The sequence below is a fragment of the Nansenia antarctica genome (assembly GCF_963989245.1).
Source record: "Nansenia antarctica genome assembly, chromosome: 16".
Taxonomy (NCBI): domain Eukaryota; kingdom Metazoa; phylum Chordata; class Actinopteri; order Argentiniformes; family Microstomatidae; genus Nansenia; species Nansenia antarctica.
The window spans coordinates 7,104,903-7,123,836 of NC_137686.1; the positions used below are offsets into that span (position 1 = coordinate 7,104,903).

General features: G+C 49.5%; 1 pseudogene across 1 annotated transcript in view; it reads left to right on the forward strand.

Annotated features, from left to right (window-relative positions):
• The first annotated feature begins 2,395 nt into the window (after positions 1 to 2,395).
• Positions 2,396 to 18,934, forward strand: part of LOC308171715 (CUGBP Elav-like family member 5) — a 30,313-nt pseudogene continuing 13,774 nt past the window's right edge. Inside the window, exons 1-3 of the transcript in view lie at positions 2,396 to 2,540; positions 2,892 to 2,974; positions 8,292 to 8,340. The product of the transcript in view is annotated as a CUGBP Elav-like family member 5 (transcript). The remainder of the gene's footprint in view (positions 2,541 to 2,891; positions 2,975 to 8,291; positions 8,341 to 18,934) is intronic.

The following is an 18,934-nucleotide window of genomic DNA, read 5'->3' on the forward strand; positions in this document are numbered from 1 at the left end:
TGAAAGCCTCTCTCAGGTGAATCTATGAGAGGATCGATGGCTTAAAAAGCTGGTATTCAATCAAACACGCTCCCATGTTCCCGTTGAGCTGCGAATCGTTTGGCTTATCATGTTTTTGTTTTTTCTGCGTTATGGTTTTTCTTTTTCTTCCGTGAAATGTTGTTTGTTGGATTGAATTGCATGATCCTAACTTTGCCATAAGCTTACTGATGGACGACGTTTGGTCTTACTTTGTCATTTTCCCCTCTGAACCTTTGTGCCGTTGGAGATGTTGAGCTGAGATATCCCCCCTTGGCGAATATTGTGTCTTAAGACGAGTTACATAATCATTTGGTAACAAGCTCGACGACGCTCTCGCTTCAGTTGTTTACTACAAGTCGCCTTTTTGTAATTATTCTGTACTTTTCACGAGATGTTCTTTTGCATGCGCTGTGTTTGTAGCATGTCAATTAATTCCTCATGGGTGGTGAGTGGTGTTCACTTTTAAGGAACGCTTGCCGCGTTTCCAATTGTCTGCACCGAATTGTATGTGAAATGAATATGATTGATGTTCCCTTATGATACGTCGAGCTAAGAAAAACCATTGATTAAAAACCTTGAACTCAGTGATATTCTGTCACAAGCTGTCGGAAACAGTTTCCCCCCTTTATGCAACATGAATACCAACACCGGTTCTAAAAGGGGTCCTTTGTGTGTTCTCAGTTCTTCATAATCGAACCTCTCCTGTCCGACCAAACAATACCTCCAGTCAATGGCACTCAGCCTGGGTCCTTCACTTTGCAGTACACGCCATTCACATCCAAGCCATTCAGCGCTAACTTTAGCCAGTCATTTCCCGGTGCTTTCTGCTAGGCTGTACCACACACACGCACACACACAGTAATTTTTCCCCTTTTGCTTTCAAGCATCCAATTTAAATTTCCAGGCCCCTGTTCCTTATTCGGCCTCTCTACTCTGTCAGAGTGCAATAGCAGGTATTAAGCTCCCATCAGGGAGAACCATAGTGCAGGCCCGCTGCCATTATACCCTCCCCGAAATGGATGGCAGATTACACAGTCACAGAACAGGCCCTGATGGGCTTAACTCACTCAAATTAAAATCAAGTGCGTGTGTGTGTGTGTGTGTGTGTGTGTGCGTGTGTGTGTGTGTGTGTGTGTATGTGCGTGTGTGTGTGCCTTCCTCTCTCTCTCTCTCTCTCTCTCTCTCTCTCTCTCTCTCTCTCTCCCTCACCTGGGAGGCATCAAAAGGGGCCGCTGATTGATATTCATCACAGTGATTTTAATTTTAATATTCATATTTCTGCAGATTAAATCAGAGAAGCTGATGGAAACATGGCAGGCTCTGAGGGGGACGGGTCATTAACAGTCAAATGCTTTTGTTTTTCACCTCTCCTCTCCCCTCTCTCTTTCTTTATTCTTCTGCCCTTCATCGAGTGATACAGTTTTGTCATTATAAAGAGACAGATTGGAGACAGCTATCCCTTTCTAAAAAAAAGTGAATATCTATTTATTCAGTTGAATTACTGATCTCTCCATGTTCCTATGTGTGGAAGGTTCAATCTTATTTTGAGTGTCCTGTTGCCGCCCCCTATTGGTGAGATGCTAGAAGCACAACAATATACCTGGGCAGCACCTGTACGAACAGGCCTCCATCGTATTTCTGTAGGGTTTCTTAGCCACAGAAACACGTGGAGAGTGGTGTTAACAAGGCCAGCCAGTGCTTGGATATTCTTTCTATTCTTTCGTTGATAGATTAGGGGCCTATGCCTCATCCAAATGAGATCACATCACATCCGACTAGTTAATTGAATGAAACGATCACACCAGATTAACTAAGCTCGTTAGTATGAGACTCGACGAACCGATAATATCAAGACCTTGTTTTGAAATAAGCCAGGCTAATCATGACATGACATGAAATGAAAAAAAGAAAAGAAAAGAAAAAGAGCCATGCCATAATTCACAGGTTTTTACAAGTCAGTGTCATCGCCTCCGGGTGGCGCTCAACGACAAGCGCTCTTTCGCCGACCCGAATGTCGGAGCTGGGGCACCCCGCCCCCGCGCCCCACCCCCACACCGCCGCCCCCGCACCACCCGCCTCTCTCATCCTCTCTCGCACCACTCGCAGTCATCCCGAGCGTGTGTAGCGCGCTGTCTCTCTCCTCCTCACCCCTGCTCCACCGTTCAGCATGGCCAGATTCACCGAGGCTGACACCAGGAGGCAGGAGCAACACCACCATCACCACCACCCTCATCCCGCCGCTCCCGTCAGCGTCGCCACGGTGCTCCAGTCGCCTCCCGTCCTGCTGATGCCTCAGCTCGCCCAGCCCCCGGTTCTGGTTCCGAAGCCCGTGAACAACGGAGCCAAAACGATCTCGATCCACGATCCATCTATCATGAAAGACCAGGACGCGATCAAGCTCTTTATAGGACAGATTCCGCGGAACCTCGAAGAGAAAGACCTGAAACCTCTGTTCGAGCAGTTCGGGAAGATCCACGAGCTGTCGGTTCTGAAGGACCGCTACACGGGCATGCATAAAGGTAAGAGTACCACACCACCTGCACCGTGATGAAGACGGGTTGTTTACCCACAATAACCTTATGTTATGTAACATCTGAGATGAATTCAGTTGATTTTCTATCAAAATCGAATGTTGTTTAATCCTGTAGACTAGTGGCTGTATCAATATTAGGGTGTAAATGGATGTATTGGTAGCCTATCTTTGTGTGCGTGTGTGCGTGTGTGTGTGACTGTGTGTGTGCGAGCGTGTGCGTGTGTGTGTAGTGTATGCGCGTGCGTGTGTGCGCGAGCGTGTGTGTGTGTGTGTGTGTGCGCGTGCGCCTGTGTCTATGTGTGGGACTAACCTCCTGTTGGTCTGTTCTGATTGGCAGGCTGCGCGTTCCTTACCTACTGCGCCCGCGAGTCTGCCATCACGGCCCAGAATGCACTGCATGAGCAGAAGACCCTTCCCGGGGTGAGTGGTCCACCTCCTATCCGTCCGTCTAAAGACCCCAACAGGACTGATGATGTTGGGTCGGAGGGATGTTGGGTTGGAGGGATGTTGGGTTGGAGGGATGTTGGGTTGGAGGGATGCTTGGATGATGTTGAGTTTGATTACAACTTCAATGCTCCCTTTTATGTTTCACATGAAGAAGAGATCTGGTGTGTGTGTGTGTGTATGTGTGTGTGTGAGTCTGTGTGTGTGTGTGTGTACATACTGTATGTGTGGTGTGTGTGTGTGTGAGTGAGAGAGTGTGTGTGGGAGGGGAGGGGAGGGGAGGGGAGGGGGGGTAGCGTATACTCATTTTAATAGTGTATCACTTGATGAAGGACAGGAAGGGAGAGAGCGAGAGGGGGGCGAGACGTCATGTGAGGAGGAGGGTTTCACTCATCCCTAATTGGTGTTTCTCTCCCTCTCCCATTCCCTTTTCTTTCATTCCCTATCCCTCTCTTTTCTCTCTTTCTCTCTCATCCACCCTCCTTTCACTGAAGAAATGACATCTTCATCAGAAATAATTGGCTTGCTGGTTGCACCCTATAGAATCCCTCTCTCTCTACCTCTCCCTCCCTCCCTCTTGCTTTCACTCTCTCCCCATCTCTCCCTCAAACCCAGTCTAATCTTTTATTCATCTGTGGTGTTGTAATGCAACATTAATTATGGTTAATAATAGATTTGGATGGGCGTGTGCTTGTGGGTCGTACGGACTGCAGTGTTAAGCGTCGGTGTTAGTGGTTTAAGTTTTTTTAGCCAATGAGAAGGGATCAGAAGAGGCGGCTGTCAGTAAGCTGAGATGTGATTGGGCCGGTGCAGAGCAGAGAGAAGATGAGGGACCGTTTCAAAGGGCGTACGCAACACAGAGTCTCTGAAGCTCCTACACACACACACACACACACACACACACACACACACACACACACACACACACACACACACACACACACACACACCCATAGGTATATTCCATATATATATGGGTATATATAAATATATACACATACATACACACACACACACACACACACACATACACACTCATACAGTACACACACACACACATATGTATTCCATATATATATATACAGTATATACTATATATATACACACACACACACACACACACACACACACAGACACACCAGGGACACTGGGTTCTCCCTCGCGAGAGGATGAAGAAAAAAAAACACTACCGTTGATCAAATCAGACAGGCAGACAGACAGACAGACAGACAGACAGACAGAGCAGACAGGCAGACAGCCAGACAGACAGACAGACAGACAGAGCAGACAGGCAGATAGCCAGACAGGCAGGCAGGCAGGCAGGCAGGCAGGCAGGCAGGCAGACAGACAGACAGACACACAGACAGACAGACACACAGACAGACAGACACAGACAGACAGACAGACAGACAGGCAGGCAGATAGACAGACACACAGACAGACAGACACACAGACAGACATAGACAGACAGACAGACAGACAGACAGGCAGGCAGATAGACAGACACACAGACAGACAGACAGACAGACAGGCAGGCAGACAGACAGGCAGACAAACAGACAGACAAACAGACAGACAGACACACACACACAGACAGACAGACAGACACAAAGACACACAGACAGACAAAGCAGACAGACAGACAGACAGACAGGCAGGCAGACAGACAGACAGACACACAGACAGACACACAGACAGACACACAGACAGACAGACAGACAGACAGGCAGGCAGGCAGACAGACAGACACAGACAGAGCAGACAGACAGACAGACAGAGCAGACAAACAGACACACAGACAGACACACAGACAGACACACAGACAGACAAACAGACAGACACACACACACACACACACACATACACACACACACAGACAGACAAACAGACACAAAGACACACAGACACACAGACAGGCAGACAGGCAGAGCAGACAGAGCAGACAGACAGACAGACAGACAGACCCTAGGCGTGTACGTGTGGACCACAACGCCACGATAGACCTTTTTTATTTATTTTAAAATCGTGAGTGGTCGTTGACGTGTTTGCGTTGCATTGTGGGACGACTCCGGACCGCCCTGACGTTTCTAGACCACAGGGTGATGGATCTCCTAGCGGTGCTGTACAGCAAGGTCACAGGGGCCATGACGGAGCCCCCATGAGGGGTGTCACAGTGATTTAAGTCCCCCCTTCCCCCCCCCCCCCTTCCTCCCCCCCTCCCCCCTCCCCGTGGTGCCAGGGATAGCGGGCCTATCCATCTGCTCGGAGGAGGCCAGATGAGACAGTACCCAGAGGGCCGCGGGGGAGATCCCTCACCCTCACTCACTCTGTGGGGATATCGCTCTCGGAAGACGCACGCACGCGGGGGGGGCGGGGGGGGGGGGGAGAGCTGGGGAAAGTTACTCTGCCGTGTCCCTGGCAGGTGTGTGTGTGTGTGTGTGTGTGTGTGGGGGGGTTGGGGGTTGGGGTGGTAGTGTGTTCACTGTTCAGAGGTTTTTCCCTCTTTCTTTCCCCCCCCCCTCTCTCTCTTTTCTCCTCCACCCCCCCTACCCTCCCCCTCCTCTCCCATAGCTCTCGACATCCCTCCCCCTCCACCACCACCACCACCACCACACCCCCTCCTTTCCATACCAGCTCCCTCCTCCCTCCCTCTCTCCCTCCCCCCCTCCCTCCCTCCCTCCCCCCCTCCCTCCCTCCCTCCCCCCCTCTATCCCTCTCACAGCTGTCATAGGAGTATTACTCTGCATTAATTGCCTGTTCAGAAGTCATTAGAAGAGAGCGATATTTCTCCTGAAATGAGACATGAAAGGTCAGGACAGAGCTCTCTCTCTCACACACACAGACACACACACACACACTCACACACTGAGACACACACAGCTCTGGCTTTCTTTATGTTGGAGCTAAGATTTTGGATGACTCTGCAAAAAAGTGTGGGGCAGCCGTGCAGTGTGTGTGTGCGCATGCTTATGTGTGTGAGTGTGTGTGTGTGTGAGTGTGTGTGTGTGTGTGTGTGCGTGTGTGTGTGTGTGTGTGTGTGTGTGTGTGTGTGTGTGTGCGCATGCCCGTGTGTGTGTGTGTGTGCGCATGCTTATGTGTGTGTGTGTGTGTGTGTGTGTGTGTGTGTGTGTGTGTGTGATGTGATGTGACAGCTCTTCTCTCTTCCCCAGGGTTGACGGTTACGACCTTCCCTGTCACTGATGAGTCTCTCTCCTATTATCCAGCATGTGTGTAGTAGTAGAGAGAGAGAGAGAGGGAGAGAGAGAGAGAGACAGAGAGAGACAGAGAGAGACAGAGAGAGACAGAGAGAGATAGAGAGAGACAGAGAGAGATAGAGAGAGAGAGAGGGAGAGAGAGAGAGAGAGACATCACCTACATTGCTATGTACAGTAAGTCAATATTGTAAGTTATGTGTCGTCATTGGTTGAATGAAGCCTTGTTTATCTCCATGTTGTAGTAAAGTGTTTTGTGGGAGTAGATGTTCTCTGTTGCGTGCGGAGGCCTTCCTTTGTTTCACATAGAGTCCAGCTGCAGACCTTCTTGATAAATCATCACACATTAATTATTTACTGCGGTGAAATCAGTAATACCATCTCAACTAAGGCCTTGTAGGCCTTTAGGGCAGGCCGTGTTTACTGTAGTCTACCAATTAAGGAATAACTCAGATGGGTTTTATGGAAACAGGAATGTAGGAGATGTTATATTTATTTATTATTGGGTTTGTGCGCTATGCAATCACTGCTCTAAATCATTCCACTGCGAGTCCTAGAATAAAATGTGTGTGTGTGTGTGTGTGTGTGTGTGTCTGTGGGTGTATGTGTGTGTGTGTGTGTGTGTGTCTGTGTGTGTGTGTGTGTGTCTGTGTGTGTGCGTGTGTGAGTGTGTCTGTGTGTGTCTGTGTGTGTGTGTGTGTCTGGGTGTGTGTCTGGGTGTGTGTGTGTGTGTGTGTGTGTGTGTGTGTGTATGTGCGTGCGTGCGTGCGTGTGTGTGTGCATGCGCATGTGTGTGTATGTGAGTGTGAGAGAGCAAAGTAAACTAAAGTAAAACACCCTAAACAAAGGCAACCAGGGATCCCAAAGACGTGTTGATCCGGCCCTGTTTACTGTTCTACCAATTCATTAATGACTCTTATTTTTTCCGCTGCTACGGCAACCACTGATCTTTCTGAAGCCCTCGAAAAAAAAGAAAAAACATTTTGTTTTTCCAAAATACATACCCTGCATTCAATAACGTACCTCCAAGCCAAAAACTGTCCTACTTTTTCCAGGTGGAAAAAATAAGTGAATTTACTGCATCAGCTGCAAAGCATGTGACCCGCTAAACCATCTATTTAAAAAAGAACAACAATGTTTTATGTCGTTATTGTTGAGAGAGAGAGAGAAAGGAGAAAAGAAATGACTTCTTTCACTTTTATTTATTTATTTCTGGACAGACAAACACTTAATTGCCATCACATCATACTGAAGGTCACTCCGCAGTGGGGGGGCGGGGGGTGGAGGGGGGCGGAGGGGTTGGAGCGGGGGGGGGGGGGTATTGGGTGTGGGAGCTGAGCTATACAGCGACCCTGAACCTTCACTGTCAAACACAGTTCAGATAGTTTTTTATGATTTTTTATTTGTCTTTCCCCATGAATGTCTTTTGTATTTGGATGATTTTGTATTGTACATTGACCACAATAAAGCAACATTGAATGGAGAGAGAGAAAGAGGGAGAGAGAGAGAGAGAGTTTTATTTTTATTTCCATATGTATGTTGTATTGTTTTGTATGCTTTGGCAACATTTACTATGCCAATAACATGACACTAAAGCAACACTGAATGAAATTGAGAGAGAGAGAGAGAGAGAGCGAGAGAGAGAGAGAGCTAACGAGAGAGAGAGAGTGGAAGAACGAGAGTGAGAGCGAGAGCGCCCTGTCCTGTGTGTCTGTTACGTTCTGTCCTCTAGCGTGAAAGAAGTAACAAATGACCCATGATGTTATAGGTCAAATTAAAGGTATTTATTTTGGCCATGACAATTTAGTGTCAGTTGAGTGTCATCCATTGTGTCTGGAGGTTGGCCTGCCACCCTGACAGAGCTGGCCTGGTCTCTCCTCAGCGCTGGCGGTGGTGTGGTCCTGATGCCAACGTGGTGCTCTCACCTCCTCCTCCTCCTCCTCCTCTGTTTACTACCAGGCTCTCTGCCTCCGCCGGCCCCCCTCTCTGCCACCTTCTACAGTCCCTGAGTCTGACTCAAGTCTTTGTCTCTCTCTCCCCCCTCCCCCTCTCCCTCCCTCCCTCCCCCTCTCTTTCTACAGATGACTCGTCCCATTCAGGTGAAGCCGGCCGACAGTGAGTGTCGAGGAGGTAGCTATTCTTTCTTTTCACGACCGTCTCTCTCTCTCTCTCTCCCTCTCTCTCTCTCCCTCTTTCTCTCCCTCTTTTATGCTCGCCGCCAGCAAGCGAGCGTCGAGGAGGGTAGCTATTCTTTATCTTCATGACCTATCTGTCTCTCTGTCTCTCTGTCTTTCTCTCTTTCTCCCACCTTTTTCTCTCTCTTTTATGCTCGCTTTTTTACGAGGTCTATCCTTTAGTGGGTTGTCCGTCTTTCTGTTCTGTTCTGTTCTGTTCTGTTCTGTTCTGCGACTAAGAAGCTTCCGGAAGCTTCACACCGAGGGGCTTTACACGTACGCCACGGCCAACCTGAACCCTGCCGCGCTAGCTGGGATATTTCCCCCCTCTCACCTTGTTCTCGTTCCAGCGCTGTTTCAGCAACTCTTAACGGGTGCCAGGCCAGACCAGTACAGCTCAGCTCGGCTCAGCTCAGTACCAGACTCTGTCATGTCATGTGAATAAGTTCCTTAACACTAGAACAGCCGTGCCTATTTGACCTACTATTATAGTCGCCTCAGGGGTCAAATGTCCGTAGTCTTTAGAATGGGAAACTGTTACTCACACACAAAGACCACTAGTTGGCGTGTCTTGTAGATTAGCCTGCCTCTTACACAGCAAACACTGCAAATGAGCTTCATACTAGCTTAGCCTGATGTGATTTTGAAAATGTAAGGATACTGGGTGGTAGAACGCACATATCCTGGAAAATTCATGAAAGGACGGTCCTGAAATGTGATCGAGTGCAAAGATATACAATTGTTTTCACTCGACTTGGTCAAATGACCCCACCCATGGCTGTTCTAGTGTTAACCCCCAATACCGTGAGATACGGTCGTTTAACGAGAGCTCGAGCGTGATCTGGGCCGATAGCGGCTGTCGTCCGATAACGCCGGAGAGCAGACGAAGAAGAAGAAGAAAGCAAACAAATCGATTAAAAGCGTTAATTAAAATAAATAATAAATGACATCTTCAACGGCGGGACACCAATGGATACTCCAGATCTACCCAGAACCTTGAGTTGAATAGAATCATCTGGGTCTGGGAGGAGCTGTCTCTTGATGTAGAACTCACTGAGAGGGAATAAGGCTTTGAAATAAAGTAGTGGGCCTGTGAAGAGGAGGGGGGATAGTGGTGGTCTCTACTGGGAAGGTGTGTGTGAGAGGAAGACCCTCTGTGTGTCTGGTCTCACATGAAGGAGCTGGGACACTGTCATGAAATATAAATGCTTCTCTATCTGTCTGTCTGCACTTAGTGTATGTTACCTACCGCGTGTGTGTGAGAGAGTGAGTGAGCGTGTGTGTGCGTGTGTGTGCGTGTGTGTGTAGTGTTTATCACCGTGTGTGTGTGTGTGTGTGGTGTGTGAGAGAGTGAGCATGTATGTGCGTGTGTGTGCGTGTGTGTGTATGTGTGTGTGTGCACGCGTGTGTGTAGTGTAGTGTGTGTATGTGTGTGTATGTGTGTGTGCGCACGCGTGTGTGTAGTGTAGTGTGTGTATGTGTGTGACATACATGCAGTGTATGTCACCGTATGCGTGCGTGCATGTGCGTGTGTGCGTGCGTGTGTGTAGTGTATGTCACCGTGTGTGTGGGAACATGTGTGCATGTGTGTGTGTGTGTGTGCATATAAAAAGCCAGCAGTGTAACCGTGAAGCGAATGTTCCCGACCCTCGTCTACATGAGCTGATAATAGAGTCTCAGCGGCGGCTGGCCCCGGACCAACTCGCTGATTTTCTGCCCCAGTTTCAGCAGTGGACCATCTCATCTGATGCTCACTGCACTGGGTGCCTTTCTCTCTCTCCCTCTCTCTCTCTCTCTCTCTCTCTCTCTCTCTCTCTCTCTCCCTCTCTCCCCCCTCTCTCCCCCTCTCTCTCTCTCTCTCTCTCTCTCTCTGTCTCTGTCTCTCTCATCTCTGTCTCTCTTTCTCTCTCTCTCTCATCTCTGTCTCTCTTTCTATTCTCTCTCTCTCTCCCTCTCTCTCTCTCTCTCTCCCTCTCTCTCCCTCTCTCTCCCTCTCTCTCTCTCTCTCTCTCTCATCTCTGTCTCTCTTTCTATTCTCTCTCTCTCTTTTTATTCACTCTCCCCCATCTCTCTCTCTCTTTCTATTCTCTCTCCCATCTCTCTCTCTCTCTTTCTATTCTCTCACTCCCCCATCTCTCTCTCCTCTCACATCTCTCTCTCTTTCTATTCTCTCTCTCTCTCTTTCTATTCTCTCTCTCCCATCTCTCTCTCTCTCTCTTTCTATTCTCTCTCTGCCATATCTCTCTCTATTCTCTCTCTCCTCCCATCTCTCTCTCTCTTTCTATTCTCTCTCTCTCTTTCTATTCTCTCTCTCCCATCTCTCTCTCTATTCTCTCTCTCTACCATCTCTCTCCCTCTCTCTTTATATTCTCTCTCTCTTCCACCTCTCTCTCTTTCTCTCAAACCGACCGAGAGATGTGAACGCTAACCCCTGAATATTACATGATATCATATTATTGTAACTTAACACAGTCAACAACATATTAACCACACACTCCATGAGAAAAGATGTCCTGGAGCCCTGGGAGAGGGGAGGGAGGGGAGGGCGGGCGGCGGGGGGGGGTGGTGTTGTGTGGGTGGGGTGGGGGGCGGATGCTCTGAACTCCAGAACATCAGAGACGCACACAACCCCCCCCCTCCTCACCCCCCCCCCCCCCCCCCCACAACCGTTGTGTTAACCGTTGCATACTAATATCCCCGAGACATGGTAAACCACGGGAATGATTTAGGTTAAATTAGCATTCGGGGGGGGGGGGGGGAGGGGTGGCGAGACGGAACATCCCATAGTCCTGTGTGCCGGGGGTGTACGGAGACACACACACACACACACACTGCACACGGCTAGCGAGCCATGCTAGCAAGAATGCTAGCAGAACGAAAAGACAAAACGATGGTGTTGTGCAGTTCAGCACCAAGGACAGCTCCTCTGCCTCTCTCTCTCTCTCTCTCTCTCTCTCCCTCTCTCTCTCTCTCTCTCTCCCTCTCTCTCTCCCTCTCTCTCTTTCTCCCCGAGCAGCAGAGGAGGTTGTCAGGGCAACAGTTGGTTCCCGGAGCCAATGACAGGGAAGCGTGGAACGTGGTGTGAGGGAGAAGAAAAAAGGAGGAGGGAGGAGGGAGAGGGGGGGGAGGGGCTGGGTGTCTCTCAAGTCGGAGGTGGCTTCCTTTTGTCCTCGCTCGCAATCTCCCATCTCTCCAACCACCGGAAGCTTCCACCTTTTCCAGTCAATTCAGATCCCCCATTTCAGTCCAAGGAGAAGGGGACACAAGGAGAGAAGGAGAGAAGGAGAGAAGGAGAGGAAGGAGAGAAGGAGAGAAGGAGAGAAGGAGAGGAAGGAGAGAAGGAGAGAAGGAGAGAAGAAGAGAAGGAGAGAAGGAGAGGAAGGAGAGAAGGAGAGAAGGAGAGAAGAAGAGAAGGAGAGAAGAAGAGAAGGAGAGAAGGAGAGGAAGGAGAGAAGGAGAGAAGGAGAGAAGGAGAGAAGGAGAGAAGGAGAGGAAGGAGAGAAGGAGAGAAGGAGAGGAAGGAGAGAAGGAGAGAAGGAGAGAAGGAGAGACGGAGAGGAAGGAGAGAAGGAGAGAAGGAGAGAAGGAGAGAAGGAGAGAAAGTAGAGAAGGAGAGAAGGAGAGAAGGAGAGAAGAAGAGAAGGAGAGAAGGAGAGAAGGAGAGGAAGGAGGGGAAGGAGAGAAGGAGAGAAGAAGAGAAGGAGAGAAGGAGAGGAAGGAGAGAAGGAGAGGAAGGAGAGAAGGAAAGGAAGGAGAGAAGGAGAGAAGGAAAGGAAGGAGAGAAAGGAGGCGAGGAGAGGAAGGAGAGAAGGAGAGAAGGAGAGAAAGGAGGCAAGGAGAGGAAGGAGAGAAGGAGAGAAGGAGAGAAGGAGAGAAGGAGAGAAAGGAGAGAAGGAGAGAAAGGAGAGAAGGAGAGAAGGAGAGAAGGAGAGGAGGAGAGAAGGAGAGAAGGAGAGAAGGAGAGAAGGAGAGGAAGGAGAGAAAGGAGAGAAGGAGAGAAGGAGAGAAGGGAGAGAAGGAGAGAAGGAGAGGAAGGAGAGAAGGAGAGAAGGAGAGGAAGGAGGGGAAGGAGAGAAGGAGAGAAGGAGAGGAAGGAGAGAAGGAGAGAAGGAGAGAAAGGAGAGGAAGGAGAGAAGGAGAGGAAGGAGAGAAGGAGAGAAGGAGAGGAAGGAGGGGAAGGAGAGAAGGAGAGAAGGAGAGGAAGGAGAGAAGGAGAGAAGGAGAGAAGGAGAGGAAGGAGGGGAAGGAGAGAAGGAGAGAAGGAGAGGAAGGAGAGAAGGAGAGAAGGAGAGAAAGGAGAGGAAGGAGAGAAGGAGAGGAAGGAGAGAAGGAGAGGAAGGAGAGAAGGAGAGGAAGGAGAGAGGGAGAGAAGGAGAGAAAGGAGAGAAGGAGAGAAGGAGAGAAGGGAGAGAAGGAGAGAAGGAGAGAAGGGAGAGAAGGAGAGGAAGAGGAACAGGTAGACGACTCAGCCCCCCCCCCTAGCCTCCTGTGGGAGATGTTAACCACAGGTGTTTATGCGGGAGACAAGATCCAGGCTGTCAGATAGCATGTTTATTCTAATAACCCCCCAACACCCAACGCCTCACTCTACTGGGTCTATGTGAAGGGGGCAATTTGTCAACCCACGGAATAAACTGACATTAAGATGTAAATCCCATCTGGTAACACACACACACACACACACACACACACACACATACATATACTGTATACACCGAACACAGACACACACACCACACACACACACACACACACACACATATACTGTATACACCGAACACACACACACACACACACACACACACACACACACACACACACACACATATATACTGTATACACCGAACACACACACACACACACACACACACAGAAACACACACACACACACACACACACACACACACACACGCTGAAGGTTGAGAAGCTAGAGGAAAGGAGGGAGGGGGGGGGGTGGGGGGGAGATGAAGGGAGGGAATTAGAAGAGGATAACTGAGCGCTCCTGGATTAGGACTGGGAGGTTCTCAAGCAATCAGCCACTAATTAACGCACCTCGCTACCACGTCCTTTGAACTGTCATTGGCGTCTAGACGCCGTTATGTAACACCCTTCTCTCTCTCTCTCCTTCTCTCTCACACGGTCACTCTATCCTTCTCTCTCTCTCTCTCTCTCCTTCTTTGTCACACACTCGCTCTATCCTTCTCTCTCTCTTTGTCTCTCTCTCTCTGACTCTGTCTCTCTTTCTCTCTCCTTCTCTCTTTGTCTGTCACATCCCTCTCTCTTCGACCCCCCTCCCCCCCCTCGGTCAGACAGACATCCAGTATGACATGACACGTTTCTGCTCCAAGGCTATTCTGAGCCACACAGCTTATATGCCCCAGCTTATATTTTACACACAGACACACACTAACGCTAACGTGTGTGTGTGTGTGTGTGTCTGCGCACATCCGTGCGTGCGTGCATGTGCGCCCACATGCATGTGCCTGCACGCGTGTACATTCGCACGTGTGTCTGTCTGTGTGCACACGTGTGTGTGTGCGTGCGTCCGTTCGGTCGCCACGGCAACAACACAACACCTGCGTGGGGGGCCGCTGGTGGCCCCTAACGCCGGCCTGGCCAGATGAGGCTCTCTATCCTGCGTGACGTGTCGCACGGCGCTCTGCGAAATCACTCTGGAATAGGATCATTCACGCCCCGTCATCGGGGCCCGTCGGCGCCGTCCGTTAATGCGTTAACGATCCCAGACGCCGATCGGGGACGATCAGAATCATCGTAGAGAATCATCTTCTAGCACCTTCTCTCTGAACAACCGCTAGGAAGCACCGCTGACGTACACAGACAGGGACGTCTCGGCTTAAAGAAGAAGAAGAAGAAGAAGAAGAACGCCTTCCCCCCCCCCATCCCCTCCCCTCCCCACCCACCCACCCCCCCCACCACAGCGTAACGTTCTCTTCTCGTATCGACCGAAGATAATTTTACAGAGCACGATTTCCAGTGGGCGGGGGAAAAAAAGAAAAAAGCGAAGCGAGATGTGAGAAGAAGTACGCATTCCATTCTAGAGGAGTCGGATCACCGGGGTGTGACGTCGGATCTCGACGGGTGTGCGTGCGGATGACGGTCGTGCCTGCTTGCGTGTGTGTGCGTGTGTGTGGGTGTGCGTGCGCACGCGCGCGCGCAGAAGTGTGTCGGCCGTAGATCGAACGAAGAAGCCGTCGCTTCGGGCTACGTCTTAACCGTCCCTCCTAAAAACCTCCTCACTACCCCCCCCCCCACCCCCCTCCCCAGTACAGTTTCTCGACTAAAAATAAACATTTTTAAAAAAGCGGTCGATGGCCCCTGGTCCTAGCATAGATTTGTGTTTCTTATGATGACTGATGGATAGATGATTCACTGACTTAGACGAGCGTATTGTACCAATGTCAGTCTCTTTGGATAAAGGCGTCTGCTAAATGCCCAAAATATAAATGTAATGTAAAAGTAACACTTGCGTGCGTGCGCTCATGTGTGTGCGTGTGTGTGAGTGCGTACGTGCGTGCGTGCCGGCTTCTGCTCATCTATGTGTGTGCGTACGTGGGTGTGTGCGTGTGTTCATCTGTGTGTGCGTGTGTGCGTGTGTGTGTGGGTGTGTGTGTGCGTGCCAGCTTGTGTTCGTGTGCATGTGTGTGTGTTTGTGTGTGCGTGTGTTCATCTGTGTGTGTGTGCGTGTGTGTGTGTGTGTGCATGCCAGCTTGTGTTAGTGTGCATGTGTGTGTGTTCGTGTGTGCGTGTGTTCATCTGTGTGTGTGTGTGTGCGTGTGTGTGTGTGTGTGTGCATGCCAACTTGTGTTAGTGTGCATGCGTGTGTGTTCGTGTGTTTGCGTGCGTGTGTTCATCTGTGTGTCTGTGCGTGTGTGTGTGTGTGTGTGTGTGTGTGTGTGTGTGTGTGTGTGTGTGTGTGTGTGTGTGTGTGTGTGGTCCAGCTCCTCTCTGTGTAGGGGTGCTGGGAACATGGAGTCCACAGCCGCGTAGCTGAGGGGAAGAGCAGGAGGAATATAGGTCATCACACTGAGCTGCTCTCATCTGGGCTCACACACACACACACACACACACACACACACACCACATCATCTATACATGAACACTGAGCTGAGCAGACCGCCCAGGAGGGGGGGGGGGGGGGCACACACACACACACACACATACACACATATGCACACTCACACACATATGCACACTCACACACATATGCACAGTCACACACTGGCCACACACACACATACACGTATGCACACTCACACACACACACAGGGCCACACACACACACACACACACATATGCACTCTCTCACACACACTCATGCATGCAGACATGCAGGAAGGCACGTACGCACATACGCCTGCACACATACACTCACACATACACACACATGCACACATACACACACATGCACACATACACACACATGCACACATACACACACACACACACATGCAGACACTCACGCATGCATGCACACATGCAGGAAGGCACGTACGGACCCACGCACACTCACTCACACACACGCGCGGACACACTCATTCTTGGGTGCTGGAGGCTGTTGTATGTTGTAATTGTTGTCCCAGCTACAGTAAGACAAAGGGCTGCAGAGCTCTGTGCAGCGCGGTGCTTTCTAGCAGCCACGGAGGCTAAACCACGGAGGCTAAACCACGCAGGCTAAACTGGTCATTTTGTTCAGCTAAGTTTGAGGGGATAACTGAATACAGAATAAAGACGTCTGTTGTCTTCGCCAGTCAGGATTCGACTGCGATTGTTGGAACGGAATGAACCGTACGCACCATACGCACCGTACTATGAGTTTAAGGCAACGGATGAAACGGCGTCTCTGAAGGAAACCTGTGATCTATGATCGCACTCCCAACCACCCCGACAAGCCTAGAGTGGCGTGTTCGATTCAACCTTGTGCGTCTCGGTTCAATGAACCTGTCGTGACTTTGGTCACGTTTCTTTCCGTCATATGCCTCTATAAAACGTCCATCCTCCTCTCTCCTTCTCCTATCTCCCTTAGGTCTGGACTACACGTATATGGATATTTTTTTAAGCTGATTTTCGTCCTTATTTTAAAAAATAAACTTTCCACACCACAAACTTATCTCTGTCCATACCAAAAGCCCAAACTGAACACGATCTGTCAAATACCGTAGAAGAACATTATGGGCATGCGCAGTCAGTTGTAATCAAACGGCGGCAGTGACTCAAAACGTAAACAGACCAAACTGTTTGAAACAGACAGAAAAGCAAGTTATGGCGACCAAGAAGAAATCAAAAAATTATTATTTTGTGTGGACCGACAATGAAGTTGAGCCATTGTTGCTGTTGACAACCGTTTTGCTTTTATTTTTACATTTTTGGCATTTAGCAGACGCCTTATTCCAAAGCGACTTACAATCAATACATTTGACTAAGCAAGTGAATCATCAATCCATGTGCTTCAATGTGCATGTGTGAACGGCTCGACACTTGACGCTTGACGTCATTGCATCAACACCAGCTCCGTTTAACATAACCACACTGATCCACTCAATCTGATATTTCTTTATTTCTTCGCTTTTTTTATCCGTTTAGAGAAATCTCAGTTTAGGTGAGTGAAAACGCTGTGTTCGTATGGTTGAGAAGCCCAATTGTACAAAAGAATTCGCGTTTAGAAAAATATCCATATACGTGTAGTCCAGGCCTTAACCACCGATCATAACCATCAAGACCTGGCAGTTTACTGTAGTCTTACTGTTGTCTACAGTACAAACAACATTTAATATCATTTTCTAACATTATTTGGGGTTTCCTCTCTGTCAGGACTGGTTGTTGTTACAGTAGACTATCGTAGGTCGACGGAGGTTCGCTGGCAACAGTGGATAATATTAAAAGTGAAATTAAATTCAACACGGGATCTTTGTGTGTCGTGCAACGTTTCTTTTTGACAGTTGAAATCGGACAACTTTCAGGATGATAGCAGACGCCTTATTCCAAAGCGTTATTCCAAAGTGTTATTCCAAAGCGTTATTCCAAAGTGTTATTCCAAAGCGACTTACAATCAATAGTGTGTGTGTAAAAGCTCTCCAAACTGATTTTCGACGAAGTTGGTATGCATATCTTTCCGCTAATCTACAGGAACACTATTTTGAAGACATTCTCTTATTTGATGTTCTACCCTGACGTTCTACCCTACCCTACCCAACCCCTGCAGGGCTCCTTGATGGATTGAGTCAGTGGCACAGTGAGTGAAGGTGATGGATGTAGGCAGCAACCCCCATGGGAGGTTTTAGGGAATATTTTAGGGAATATTCTGTATCTTACAGAATGTAGTAATGGGAGAGTATACACTTCCACATATGAATAGATGATATAATAAAAATACAAATACTAATAAATGTTTTATTGCCATGCCATCAACTTGTCAGTCAATTGTTGGAATGTGGTATCTTTTTACTCTAGGCACAGGGTCAGGCATAGTCGGCGCCCCTGGAGCAATTAGCGGATAAGTGCCTTGCTCAAGGGCACGCGCAGCTCCCTCCTGAGGTGGGGACCGAACCAGCGACCTTTCCGACTTCCAACTGGCCTCTCTAACCAACCTCTAGGGCTGCCGCCAGCCCTCGTGCGCCCTGATAGACCGGTGGATTCTCCTTGTCAGAGGACGACTTCCTGCCTGTTAGAACGAAATAACCGTCTTCTCGAACATGGAAACCTCACGGGTGTTCGGGAATTCGAACCCCTTCGACTCCTCCTCCTCCTCCTCCTCCTCCTCCGACACCGGACTATTCGGTGACACCGAACAACCGAACGGCGTCTTTTTTTTCCGCCACGTCGTTTTTTCCTTGTTCCCTAGCGAACTCTTGAACCGCAAATCGGACGCCCAAGGTTGTTGTGTCGTCTCTGGGTTTTCTGGGAGAACCCTGGAACACACAAAGCACAAAGCCTGCCACTCTAAACGTGCCCAGCCCCCAGCCACGCCAGAGAGACAGAGAGAGAAGGGAGGAGAGGAGAGGTGCCCAGCCCCCAGCCACGCCAGAGAGACAGAGAGAGAAGGGAGGAGAGGAGAGGTGGATGAAGCCTTCAGAAAGCTCCCCCACTTTTTCCTTTTTTTGTGTTGGGTGCTGTTCGGTCCCTCTCTTTTCTTCCAGGGTTATCAGTCTCTCCCAGGCCTTCTGAGCAGGCTTGCCTCCACACTGATACCACATGGCCTAAAGCCTGGATGAACAAGCCTTCAACACGCACGCGCGCACACACACACACACACACACACACTCGCACACACACTCGCACGCGCACACACACACACACAAACACGAGGCACACATACACGCACACACACACACACACACTGAGCAGTGATGCACACACACACACACATGTACACTCACACACACACTCACACACACACACACTGAGCAGGGATGCACACACACACACGCACACATGCACACACACACACACGCTCACATGCTCAGTATGCTGCCAGCATGTGCACACACACGCACGCACGCACACACACACACACACACACACTGAGCCAGAAT